Below are 13111 nucleotides of genomic sequence, written 5' to 3' on the forward strand. Positions count from 1 at the left end.
CAACAGACACATGAAAAGTGCTCAACATCACTAGGCATCAGAAAAATACAGATCAAAACCACAATGAGATACCACCTCAATACCAGTGGGAATGGCTTAAATTAAGTCAGTAAACAACAAATGTTGGTGAAGATGCAGAGAAAGAGAAACCTTCTTACACTGCTGGTGGGAATGCAAGCTGGTGCAGCAACTCTGGAAAATAGTTAGGAGGTTCCTGAAAAAGTTAAAAATAGAGCTACCCTGCAACCCAGTAATCGCACTACTAGGGATTTACCCCAAAGACACAAGTGTAGTGATCCAAAGAGGCACCTGCACCCCAATGTTTATAGCAGCAACATCCACAATAACCAAACTATGGAAAGAGACTAGAGGTCCATCAACAGAGGAATGGATAAAGAAGATATGGTATATACATAAAATGAAATATTACTCCGCCATCAAAAAATGAAATCTTACCATTTGCAATGATGTGGATGGAACTAGAGGGTATTATGCTAAGTGAAATAAGTCAAGCAGAGAAGACAGTTATCATATGATTTCACTCATTTATTGAATTTAATAAACAAAACAGAGACTCACAGGGGAAGGGAGGTAAAAATGAAACAAGAGAAATCAGAGAGGGAGACAAACCATAAGAGACTCCTAACTATAGGAAACAAGCTGAGGGCTGCTAAAGGGGAGGTGTGTGGAGGGATGGGGTAACTGGGTGATGGGCATTAAGGAAGGCACGTGATGTAATGACCACTGGGCGTTATATGCAACTGATGAATTACTGAACTCTACCTCTGAAACTAATAATACATTATATATTAAGTAATTGAATTTAAATAAAATTAAATTTTAAAAAAACAAAGAACACTAATTCAAAGGGTTACCTGCACCCCAATGTTTATAGCACCATTACCTATAATGCTGGGTAGGACAGCACAAGTGTCCATGCACTGATGAATGGATAAAGATGATGTGGTGTGTGTATATGTACTTATATTACACACACACACACACAGAGAGAGAGAGAGAGAGAGAGAGAGAGAGAGAGAGAGGAATATTACTCAGCCATCAAAAAGAATGAAATCTTGCCATTTGCAATGACATGGTTGGAACTAGAAGGTATTATGCTAAGAGAAATAAGTCAGTTAGAGAAGACAAAGACCATATGATTTCACTCACATGTAGAATTTAAGGAACAAAATAAATGATCAAAGGGGAAGAAAAAAAGAGAGAAAGGCAAACCAAGAATCAGACTCAACTATAGAGAACAAACTGATGGTTACCAAAGGGAAGGTGGGTGTGGGACAGGTGATGGGGATGAAGAAGTGCTCATTGTGAAGGGCACCGGGTGGTGTACAGAAGTGTTGCATCACTATATTGTACACCTGAAACTAATATTACACTAATTACACTAATATTAGTATGATAACTAACTGGAATTTAAATAAAAATTTTTTTTAAATCTGACAACTTGTCTACCTCACTGGACGGGACCACAACTCACTTTGTATTCCTAGGATGTAGCACAGTATGTGCCATACAGCAGGTAAATAAATGGATGAATAAAAATGAACAGGTGAACGAACAACCCTGAGAAGCAAGTCCCAACCACTGCCATTCGAGACTCAGGAGCCTGAGCAAGATGTGGGCGCTAAGTGACCTACCAGGGATCACACACCTGTAAGTAGCAAAGCTAAGATTTGAACACTGTTCTTCTGAGGACAAACCATATAAAAGCCACTATACAGAGTATTACTTTTTCTGAGAGGCTGGTGGTATAGAACTAATAATGGAGAGAGAGAAATTCTGAGAAAGCTTCCTTTCTCTGAGAATGAAATTTCTAGACTCGGGCACTGAACTTGTATCAATACACTCAACATAAAAGTATTTCCTTCTAAGAGGCTATAATAAAGGCTCAAAAGGATTCTTTCACTCAACAGTAATGTCTCCTTTCCTGACTTAAAAATAGCCCCTCTCCTTGGCAGGTCGGGGTCTGTTTCTCTGTAGTCCCTCAAAGCTTCCCTGAGAGCAGAGCTCCTCCATTGACTTCAAAAGGAACTTTGAGCTTTCCATTAGCCAGAGGAAGCAGGAACACGATGAGAAATGGGTGGTCAGCCCTGGAAGGAGCACAGACTATCAGGAGAGCTGTGTGGGTGGGATAGATGTTAAGCCGCCTTGGGTAGCTTGGTAACACTGCCTGGGCCTTCCCAGAGTAGAGAATAACATCAGAGTTATTTTATGTCCCATGCAGAAGGCCGTGGGGTAATTTCCCAGCTACCATCTCCTGGGCAGGGGTGGGACTTCTTGGTAGAAACAGCCCATCATCTGGTGGTATAGACGGTTAAGATGTGTAGAAAGAACAAGGGTAAGGAAGTCAGGAAACCATCGTCCTAGTCACCGCTCTACCACTAACCCCCTGAGTGGCTTCACACAATCCTGTCATGCTCTTAGCATGTTAGTATTCTCTTTGGTAAAACTAGGGAGTTGGATGAATGGCCTCTTAAGATTGCTATTATTATGAGACCTGAGGTCTGCCCTCATAGAGTGGGTTAGAAATATCATTTCCTTAGGCTTCAGAGTGGCTGTTGACATCAAAATGAACTGCTAAATTATTAAGAACTGAATTATTTCTATCGCTGCTGGATGTGTTGGAAATTTTCTAAAATGATCACAGATCTTGATTTTTTACATTCATGGAAAATGGGGAATATGACATATATATATATATCAAACCTCATTTAGTTATCTCTCCCAACTTTCTTCCCAGAAAAAGAAGTTGGAAGAAGAACAAAGAGATGGAAAACAAAAAGAATCACTTTCCGGGTGGGCAGACAACACAAAGAACATGGACACTGATACTGACCAGCCAGTACTGGACCAGGAAACCATTTGCCTGTGGATAATAAGCCTCTAAGCTTTGCATCCCATTTGCCCACATTTCTGTAGGATGCTCTGCTAGACTGCAAGCTATCTGACTTTAAGACTATGTCTTATTCCACTTTGCATCTCTGAAAGAGGACAGCTTTATAAATGAAGCTGGGGCCCAGGATATTGTTCATACTGTCACCAAAGTATTCTTTTTGAACACAAACCTCAACATGGCCCTACTTGACATAAAATCCCACAGTGGCCCCACACCTCTCTTAATAACCATATATTCTCTTTTCTTTTTCAATTTTTAAAAATTATTTTTTTAAAAAGGCTTTATTTATTTATCTGACAGACAGAGAACACAAATAGGCAGAGAGGCAGGCAGAGAGAGAGGAAGAAGCAGGCTCCCTGCTGAGCAGAGAACCCGATGGGAGGCTCGATCCCAGGACCCTGAGATCATGACCTGAGCTGAAGGCAGAGGCTTTAACCCACTGAGCCACCCTGGCGCCCTAAAATTATTTATTAAGTAATCTCTACACCAAAGTGGGGCTCGAACTTACGACCCCAAGATCAAGAGTCACATGTTCTTCCAACTGAGCCAGCCTGGCACCCTAGTACCCATATATTCTCTACCCGTTTTACAATTTCCCTAATGAAGAGAATCACTTAGGGAACTTGCTGTTCCCCCCCAAAATTACCAAACCCTCTGAGTGAGACTCTCCAGAGAAAAGGCCCAAAGACCTGCTTTTGCTTATTGTTTCCTTATTTGTTTTCTTAATAAAACACTCCACTCTCCAACATGGCTCACTCATCATCAGGAAAAACTGGATACTACTTCCCTAGGGAAATAAGGGTAAGGATGCTGATTGTAATGTCATTTTTTGATAGCATAAAACTGGAAACAACCAGTATCCCCACCAACAGGGAAACAGATAAAATGTAGTATTCATAAAATGGAATTCTATGCAACAGTTAAAATGAATACACTTGATCTATCGACATGGATAGAATTCAAAAACAAAGTCAAGGGGAGAAAAAAGCATGATGCAGAAAAATGCCTTCAAGTATATACTTATGAGTAAAATATGCTTTCAGTGATGTGAAAGGATAAATACCAGATGAACGATCATTGCCTTGGGAAAAGAGTGGAGAGAAAGCAATTAGGCAAAAGGTGTTGGTTAAAGGGGGGCTTTAAATATATCTGTAGTACTTTAATTTCTTTTTTAAAAGACTAGGAAAAAAAAGTGGCTAAATGCCAACAGGTTTGGGGTTTTTTTTAAGATTTTATTTATTTATTTGAGAGAAAGCACTCTTGCATGCACTCTGAGGGGTAGGTACGTGGGACGTGGAAGGTACAGAGGGAGAGGGGGAGAGAGAATCTTAAGCATGCCCAGCATAGAGCCCAATGCGGGGCTCGATCTCACGACCCTGAGAGCATGTCCTGAGCCAAAGTCAAGAGTCAGATGCTTAACTGATTGAGCCACCTAGGTGCCTCTAAATGCTATCAGTTTTTTTTTTTAAGATTTTTTAAAATTTATTTATTTTCAGCATAACAGTATTCATTATTTTTTCACCACACCCAGTGCTCCATGCTATCGGTTTTTAAATCTCAGTGGTAGGAATATGGATATAGGTGTCTAATGAACGTATTCTTTATACTTTTTTTTTAATTCTCAAAATTCAAAACAAAGTACGAATTCTTTAACATGAAACAGAAAACTGCCTGTGATCTGACACCCACCCTGAATCATGCCCTGCCCTCTGCCTGTTCCTCAGTCGTACCAAAATACTCCCTTTCCCTGGACACAGTGGCATAGCAGGCTCCCAGACGTCTGCAACCGACGTTCCCTTTGCCTGTCCTGCCTCCCAGAAGCCCCAATGGCTAGCGAGATTCTTCTTCATGCCTCAACGCCCACTTCTACTGCCACCAAGCTGGGGACGCACTCTCCACCTGGCTCTTACAGAGGCAGGCATATCCCTTTTCTACTCTGGCACAGATCTCACTTGAAGGTCCAGCATCAAGCCTAGGGCACAGCATCCAGTCCGTGCCACATTAAATCCCTTGGCTGAATGAAGAAATGAAATGGAACATTCAGCCCGTCTCCTATCAGCAAGATTCATCCATGTGGATACACATTAAATGCCAATTAAAAGAAACAAAGCTATTTCAGGGACATGAAAACCACTATTCCTTTGTTCTTTGTGCAACGGATAAGAAAAGAGTAAGAAGTAGCCGAGGTAGCCATCTTCAAACATATGAAAAGCTCTGAATGGAAAACTGAGAAAAACTACTCCATTTCCACCAAGCACTGAGATAACGAGCTTAAATTATAGCTGGAAAGATGCGGATTAGATATTGAAAAGGACTTAACAAGAACAGCATACGACTATAGAGGGAAAGAACATGGTTTTGGAGGCAGCCCGTCCTGGCAATAAATCCCAAATCTTCTGCTCAATGGCCTTTAACTCTGGGAACATTACCGGCCCCTGCTCAGGGCCTGTGTCTTCATTTCCGGGATGGACATAATAATACCCATCTTACCTTAATACTACCTCCCAGGAGTGAGCATTCAAAGGCATAACATGTAAAAAGCACTTGGCACATAGTAGTTACTCGCCCTGTACCATCATAGAACTACATCAGGAAAATCCCTCTCTCTTGCAATTTCTGAGGCTCAATCAGCAACAGTTGTTTAGTAGAAATCCTCGCTCAAAGCAGGAGGATGGATTCCGGAACACCACCGGACTCTCCGACCCATTCTGTGGATAGTGCCGTAGAGCCCCAAGGACCCCCCAGGGAAAAGGGTCTTACACTTCTTTTTTGGGAGTTAGGTTACTGAGAACAATGAGGTCACGATTACGCCAGGGGGGTTTTGAGCGCTGGGTATTCTCAATGGTGTTTTTCTTTTATCTCTTTAAAAAGACATGTCACTTCTGGTCCTGATAACAGCCTAGGCTAAACTGTTTAGCATTTTCATTTTAAAGGGTGATACTTAAATTGTCTTTTTAAACTTTCATTGTAAAAGGTGATAGTTAAACTGTCTTCTTTGGGCCCTAACATCAACACCTCCCCTGCTCCCGCTCTGATAATAGGCTCTGGGATTGTGCTAGAATTGCATTTCTCCTCTCCTCTTCTCCCAACTGGGGACAGAAATGAAGACTTGCTCAAGACTGAGATTCTTTTCTGTTCCAATTCAGTCATACTCAGCCCCTAGAAGAGATTCTGACCTGATTCTAACAGCCTTCGTTTATTATGAAATCAGTCTTTACCGTAGCCTACTCTAAGTGGAGAATATGTTTCTTGGAAAACAAGATTAGAATGCACCCCTAATTTGAAAAATGCATAATCTGGGATCAACAGGTCCAGCAAAGTTAGACAGAAAGGCTGGATTTACATCCCTCGGCGCCATCCCCAACCCCCTCTCCCTCCCTCCAGCCCTCCTCAACTCTTTCCTTCCTCCCTCCCGCCTCCCCTCATTCATCCCTAGGGTAATGACAAAAAAAGGGTCTTTCCCAGAACTCCCCAAAATGTGTCCCCCTCCCCCATGGAATCATGGCACTCTTTCCACTTGGCTTCTCAAGAAGCGACAGACAAGGCACTTACTTCCTTCATAGACTGTGACAGGGTTCAATACATAATGAACAAAATGTCATAACAGCTTGATAAAGGCACTTTGTAAAACACATGGAACAAGCAATTAAAAGAAACTCTAAATGAAGATTCAATTCCAAAGGGAAGCATGCCTTTGGGTTTTTTTGACAAAGCAAAATATTCCAAAATTCAATTGTTTAATAGGGCTTTCCCCGCAGCCCTGGCACGTATTAATTCTCATTTCAAGGCAGCATGTTTATTTTAGTTCCAACCTACTTTCAATGGTACGTAATTAGGGAAACTAAAAGTGCATATCTTATTGCTTAATTTAGAGTCTACCACTGTGTTTCTAGGCCTTTCTTGGGATGCGTTTTAATGATTCAGAACGATGAAAGATTTTTATTCAACTTTAACTGCTTGAGAAAAGCAGTGAATAAAAGTCAGGTTATAGATTCTGATTTTTAAAAGAAACCTCGTCCTATTATCTCAGCTCTCGTGTAATAAATTCTACCAGAAGTCCTCAGAGTTCCCGACATCCCTGCGCCAGGCATTTCTCCGAGGTCCAGACACTACACAAGATTCCCACCAGTGTCACCAGGATAAATTATCTTAGGTGGTCACCGTGGGGGCCAAGAGTGTCTGTGGAGTGTCTTTCTATCTAAAGAGAGGTAGGAAGTCACACCAGGAACATGAACAACTGTACAGCGTCACAAACTCCCCATGCTGCCAGGGACCTGGAGCGGTACTACCCAACAGAAACACAGTGTCAAGGGGTGGATCAACAGGTTTAAGTCACAGCCTTCAGCTCAGGTCATGATCCCAGAGTCCTGGGCTCGAGACCCCTGCTGGGCTCCCTGCTCAGTGGGGAGACAGCTTCTCCCTCTGCCTGCCACTCTCCCTGCTTGTGCATGCTCTCTCTGACAAACAAATAAATAATATCTTAAAAAGAAAAAAGAAATACAACGTCAGCCCCCGTCTACATTCTCTAGTGGCCACATTTTATTAAAGTATACAATACGGTATTATTAAACTGTCAACTTATCATTGAAAGTTCGTACCCTTTGATCAACACCTCCCCATTTCCTCCACTCTCCAGCCCCTACCAATCACCGTTGGACTTTGTAAGTCCTCTTTTCTTTTCTTTTCTTTTCTTTTCTTTTTTTTTTTAAGATTTCATGCATTCGTGATACCGCACAGCATTTGCCTTTTTCAGTCTGGCTTACCTCACTTAGCATAATGTCTCCAGGTTCATCCATGCTGTCACATGTGGCACCACTTCTTTCTTTTTTATGGCTGAAAAATATTTGATTAACATGTATGTACCACATCTTCTGCATTCACTCTACTGTCCACAAACACTTAGGTCATTGCCATACCGTGGCTAATGTGAATAACACTATGACGAACATAGGGGTGCAGATACCTCTTCAAGATACTGATTTTGTTTCCTTCAGATATATACGCTTAGCTAAAATTAAAAATTCAGGGGCGCTTGGGTGGCTCAGTGGGTTAAAGCCTCTGTCTTCAGCTCAGGTCATGATCCCAGGGTCCTGGGATCGAGCCCCACATCACACTCTCTGCTCAGCTGGGAGCCTGCTTCCCCCTCCTTGTCTCTGCCTGCCTCTCTGCCTACTTGTGATCTCTGTCAAATAAATAAATAAAATCTTAAATTAAATTAAAAATTCAGTCCCTCAGTTGCACTAAGCACACTTCTAGCACTCAGCGGCCATGTGTGGCTGGCTACTACGTCGGACAGCACACCCCTAGAGATCTTATAATCCAGGGACACACGGTGCTGGAATCCTGACCCAGGCATCACCAAATCCTGAATCCCACCAACAATGAGACCTCCTCCTCCTCCCACGAAGTCGCCCAGCCGAGTGTTGGCTCAGGTGGTCAGAAGGACTCTGAGAAACAAACTGAGATTTTTGGAGGGGAGGGGGCGGGGGTTTGGGTGAGCCTGGTGGTGGGTATTATGGAGGGCATGTATTGCATGAAGCACTGGGTGTGGTGCAGAAACAATAAATTCTGGAACACTGAAAAATATAAAATTAAACTTTTAAAAAATTTTAAATTAAAAAAAGAAAGCCCCTTCTTCATAAGTGTTGAGCTGAAAACTGCTGCCTTGTCATTTCCATCTCCAAATCCTAGCTCTGCTTTCCAGAAAGTCTGTCCCCTCCCTAAGGGGTGATGGGAGCAACCCTCACAGCCTCCAGAGGCCAGACAGGCCCTGATCGGGTCTCCTGAGGTCTCCTCACTATAGACCCCGTCTGTCTGCCAGAGGGCAACACATCCATTCAAGAGGAATCAGGCTTTTTGAGAAAGCCTCCTTTCCCACCCCTGGCCCCTTGATCAGGACAAAGGGAGGGTGGACAAGCAGAGCAGTTAATAACGGCTTTTCCCTGAGGCAACGCAGCTCTGCTCTTTCTCGGCTCACACCATAAAATGCCGCAGCAGAGCAGTGACCCTAAATGCTGCAGGAAAAGAGCCCACATAAAACTGAGCACCTCGTACCTGGCAAAGGGAGATTTTTCAGAGAAAGCACTTTTGGAGGAAAGATGAGCAGAGCAAGGCAGTTAAACTTTAATACATATATAAATATTAGTTTTGCATAAATGGGGTCCTACGATCAATGCCATTACCCCGAACGCTGTACCCTACCTGTATCAGTATCAGCAGCTCCCCATTCTCACACACACACCCTGTAACACAGTTTAAAAACACAGCATGTGTCCTAGATTTTCCTCGTTACTTATATAACCTAGCAGAGTCCTTCATATACACACAGACAGAATTTCAGTGGCTTGTTACCGTGTGTTCTACAAAACTGAGATCTAATACACACTTTTCTGCACCTTGTTTTTCTTACCAAACTCCCTTCCAGTTAGTTATACAGAAAATACAGTCCTCCGTGCGTCTCATGCTGAGCCCAGATCTGTCTCCCAGTTGGTGGGCTGGCTGGTGTGCACCTCCCAGACACACACTTTCTCTCTCTCTCTCTTTCTCTCTCTCTCTCTTTCACACACACACACACACACACACACACACGTGTGTGTGCACATGCACGTGTGCAAGAATGCCCACACGCTCTGTGGTCCTGCTCAGTTCCAGCAGCCCGAGTAGGAGTGGCTCCCCTGGCCATGCAGAGTTAAGATCACAAGGAAGCCCTGGGCCTCAAGGAGGTTGGAAGTGATTCTGCAGTGTCAGCCTGGCTGCCTGGGCAAAATGGGTAGAAGGAGAGTCCTCTCTCTTATGTCTCAGGCACCCCATACCTTCACCTTCAGTGCCCTCACCTTCAGTGTTCTGTGTTGCCAACATGTCAACACCTTCTTTTCATCCCCAAGGTTGGGTAGCATCTAGGAACTTGAAATGTACACCAGTCATTGGAAACTGGTCTGCAGGTTTGAATGGAGTTCTTTACACTACGTGCACCAACTTAAAAGACAATGATGGAGGAGATCCGGGGAGGAGCCCTCATCTGTCTTGGGAAGCATTCAGTCGCTACCCATTACTTTGGTCACTTCCTTCTCCCATCCAGCCCTCCGCGCCAGATACAGATAGCAGCAATGCCCCCCAAAGAACCCAAACCTGTCCTTTAGCACCACTTGATGCAAGGGGCAGAGCAGGAACTATGCTATCCAAAATATTTCATGCATCCGTGCCTATAGTACCCCGAGACATCATGGGCCAATGTTTCCTTCATCCATTTTTAATTCCTGCAGGTTATAATGACATTCTTTGCAAAATAAATACTTAACCCCCTTTCCTGAGATTTTTCAGGCCCGAGGAGGATAGAGATATAAAGCTTTCAGTTAATAGCTTAGTTTATTCTGGTGTCATTTCTTTTATTTCCTTTCGGCTTGTTATTTATGGTTTAAATTTTTTGCACCCTGGTGCTGGGCCTGCTTTCCTCCGGAGAATAATTAAGAAAAAGAATTTAGATGTTCAGGCATTTTTTTACCATCGGGCTGAAGGCTGTAGAAGAGTTTAGGAGGAAAGAGGGAAACGTGAAAGAAAGGGGCAAACCCCACTGCAGTCAACACCAAAACCCCAAGATCAAACCACCAACCTCCCTAAAGTATAATAAGGTGTTATTCTTGGCATTTGGGATTGCACAGCCAAGTATTCAAACACTCAGCAGATTCTGTTAGGCAAATAGCTAAGTGACAGGACACGTGTGCATGCAGACAAATTACCTTTGAGCTCATCTGTGACCAACGTTCCTGTAATTGAAATGGGATCGAGATTCTCCGAAGTGCACGTGCCCTACAGCTGACCTGATCTCGTTACATGTCCATGGGCCTGGCAGACCAGACGGATCCAGAACAGAAGCCAAAATCAAAATGGAAAGTATGCTGCTCCTGCCACATAAAGAAGCTAGGGTTTAATTAGACAGGGGTCATGAATCACAGCCTTCAAAATAAAACAGAGGGGGCAAAAATAATAAAACTTTCTCCATGAGTGACTCCTCCACCCCTTGAAGACTGATAATGAAACTGACAAATATACCTTGGAGGCTGGCTTCAAGAATCAAATCGATTTATTTAATAATTTAGGAATCACTTCCAGCTATCTCTCCCATTAAAATCTGAGGAGCCATTGTATTCTCTGTTTCCTCAGTGCCTTTCCCTTCCCTTAGTTATGCCTCACTGAATTTAATAAATAAGTAATACAAAGGGGAAAGAAACACTTATCTGGAGTGCCTCGCCTTCACTTTCACCCTGCGGGGCTCTCTGATTCTTTTCTACCTGGAAATAAATGGAGTCGAGAACAATCTCTTCTCCCGTCAATGCTGGGGCAGCAGGGTTGGACCCCTAAGTGTGGTCGTGGCAGCCCAGGAGCCCAGAGCACTGCTCGAGCCCAAGAAGAAGTGCAAGATAAAATAACACGTTGAGACAAGCTCAGGGAGGCAAGGGCTCATTCCAGAGGAAAAGCGTGTGCATGCAGGCGACATTCCAGCTAGTAAATGGCAAGAAACCCCAGTGACTAGTAGGGGAATTCCAAAAGCATCAAAGTAAACTGTGATCATTTGTAGTTTATTGCTCAAAAGTGAGGGCTGCTGAACCCAGCCTCGGTTAGAGTTCCTCAGGATGCTTTGAAGAAAATGGGAACGAGATTGCTAATAGACAGTAGGTCTCTGAAAGCAAACTTGCTGAACTCAGCAATGGCAATGGTTCCTCCTGCCCTCCCCGTCTGGGTAGGTACGCCTTCCCCACAGCAAACACCCACCCCTGGCCTTGGGGACCCAGGAGCCCACAAAACCAGTATACACCTGGAGCATGAAGACCTTGTTCCCTGCAGAGCCACCCCAATAATGGCCCAGGAGCTCCAACGGGCGGCCGACAGGGCTGGCTCCATCTGCCATTGATGTAGCTAGCCTCCAGGCCAAAACCTAAGCCACTGGCACAACCACCATCCACTTCCCAGCCTCTGCCTGAGCCCCCACAAGCTACCTCTGAGGGCCCCTCTTCCTACGCCAGCCATTTCTACTGTTTACGGGTCTCTCTCTCCCTTTGCAGGCTTACTGCCAATCGCAAAGGCCTGTCCCTCTACACTTGTATCCTGTCTCTGGCTAGAGTAACTCATTTTTGCCCTGGGAGACTTGGCTTAGGCAGGAACCACCACCACCCAGAACCTCCCCATACCACATGCATTTCTTGCCACTAATCATCTGGTAATGTAATTATTTACATTGCATCTTGGTTGTATCCCCATACTCAGCATATGTGCACACACAGTGGTGCTCTAGGAAACGGTGCGTTGCCTACGTGTTGGGGAACGCTGCGCTGGCTCGCTGCCAAGAGTCTGTGCCAGTCTGTGTAACTTGCACTTCCCAGATTTTTCTGCTGGGGGAAAGAGGAGGGAAGAGGGGACTGAAGTGCTTTGTCTCCCCTGGAAACCAGCAACCGAGTCTTCACCCAGCAGCCGATGCGAAGGTAATTTATCCCTGCCGGAAAAGCATGGGCGGCAAGCCACAGAACCGCTTCTCTCCATCCACAAATTAATGATCGTTCCCGGTGTTAATTCCATAAATAATTCATGAAGTCAAATAGAAGGTATCTCTAAGCCCCCACCAGCCATACCATGCAGCCTCACTCACAGGAGAAATTTAAACACAAACCTGGAAGCCTACCTTTGGTTTGCGGGAAGTTCTGATATGGCTAAACACATGTTAAATTTAGCCGCATGCCCTTTATTACATAAATATTCATTGGGCACCCTGTCTGTGCCAGGTGTGGTGCAGGCCGAGACTGAATAAAGGGCACAGTCTCCACAGTCAAGGACAAAGTCTCTCCCCTACAGTCGACGAGAAGAAACAAGGAGACATCACAGAGTGCTAGCCCTCAGCAGACAACACCGGGAGGTTGAAGACCATGGAGGTTAAGTGTCTGTTCTCGGGAGTCCAGCAGACCTGGCTTCTAGCCTCAGTTCCTGGCCATGTGACCTGGAGCCAGTTCATCTCCCCCTAAGCCTCAGCCTCCTCATCTGTTAAGTGGGTATGATGACAATGATAGCATCTACCTCCCAGGGTTGACCTACAGAGAAAAAGCAAATCATTAAAATGACTAAGCTTATGATATATCACACGCTCAGGGAGATCAGAGAAGGTTTTTTGGAGAAGCTGAGTTCCAAAGGATGCATGGCAGAGGGGATGGG

Source organism: Mustela putorius, unplaced genomic scaffold (genome assembly GCF_011764305.1).
Source record: "Mustela putorius furo isolate JIRA1106 unplaced genomic scaffold, ASM1176430v1.1 tig00000179_pilon_pilon_pilon, whole genome shotgun sequence".
Taxonomy (NCBI): domain Eukaryota; kingdom Metazoa; phylum Chordata; class Mammalia; order Carnivora; family Mustelidae; genus Mustela; species Mustela putorius.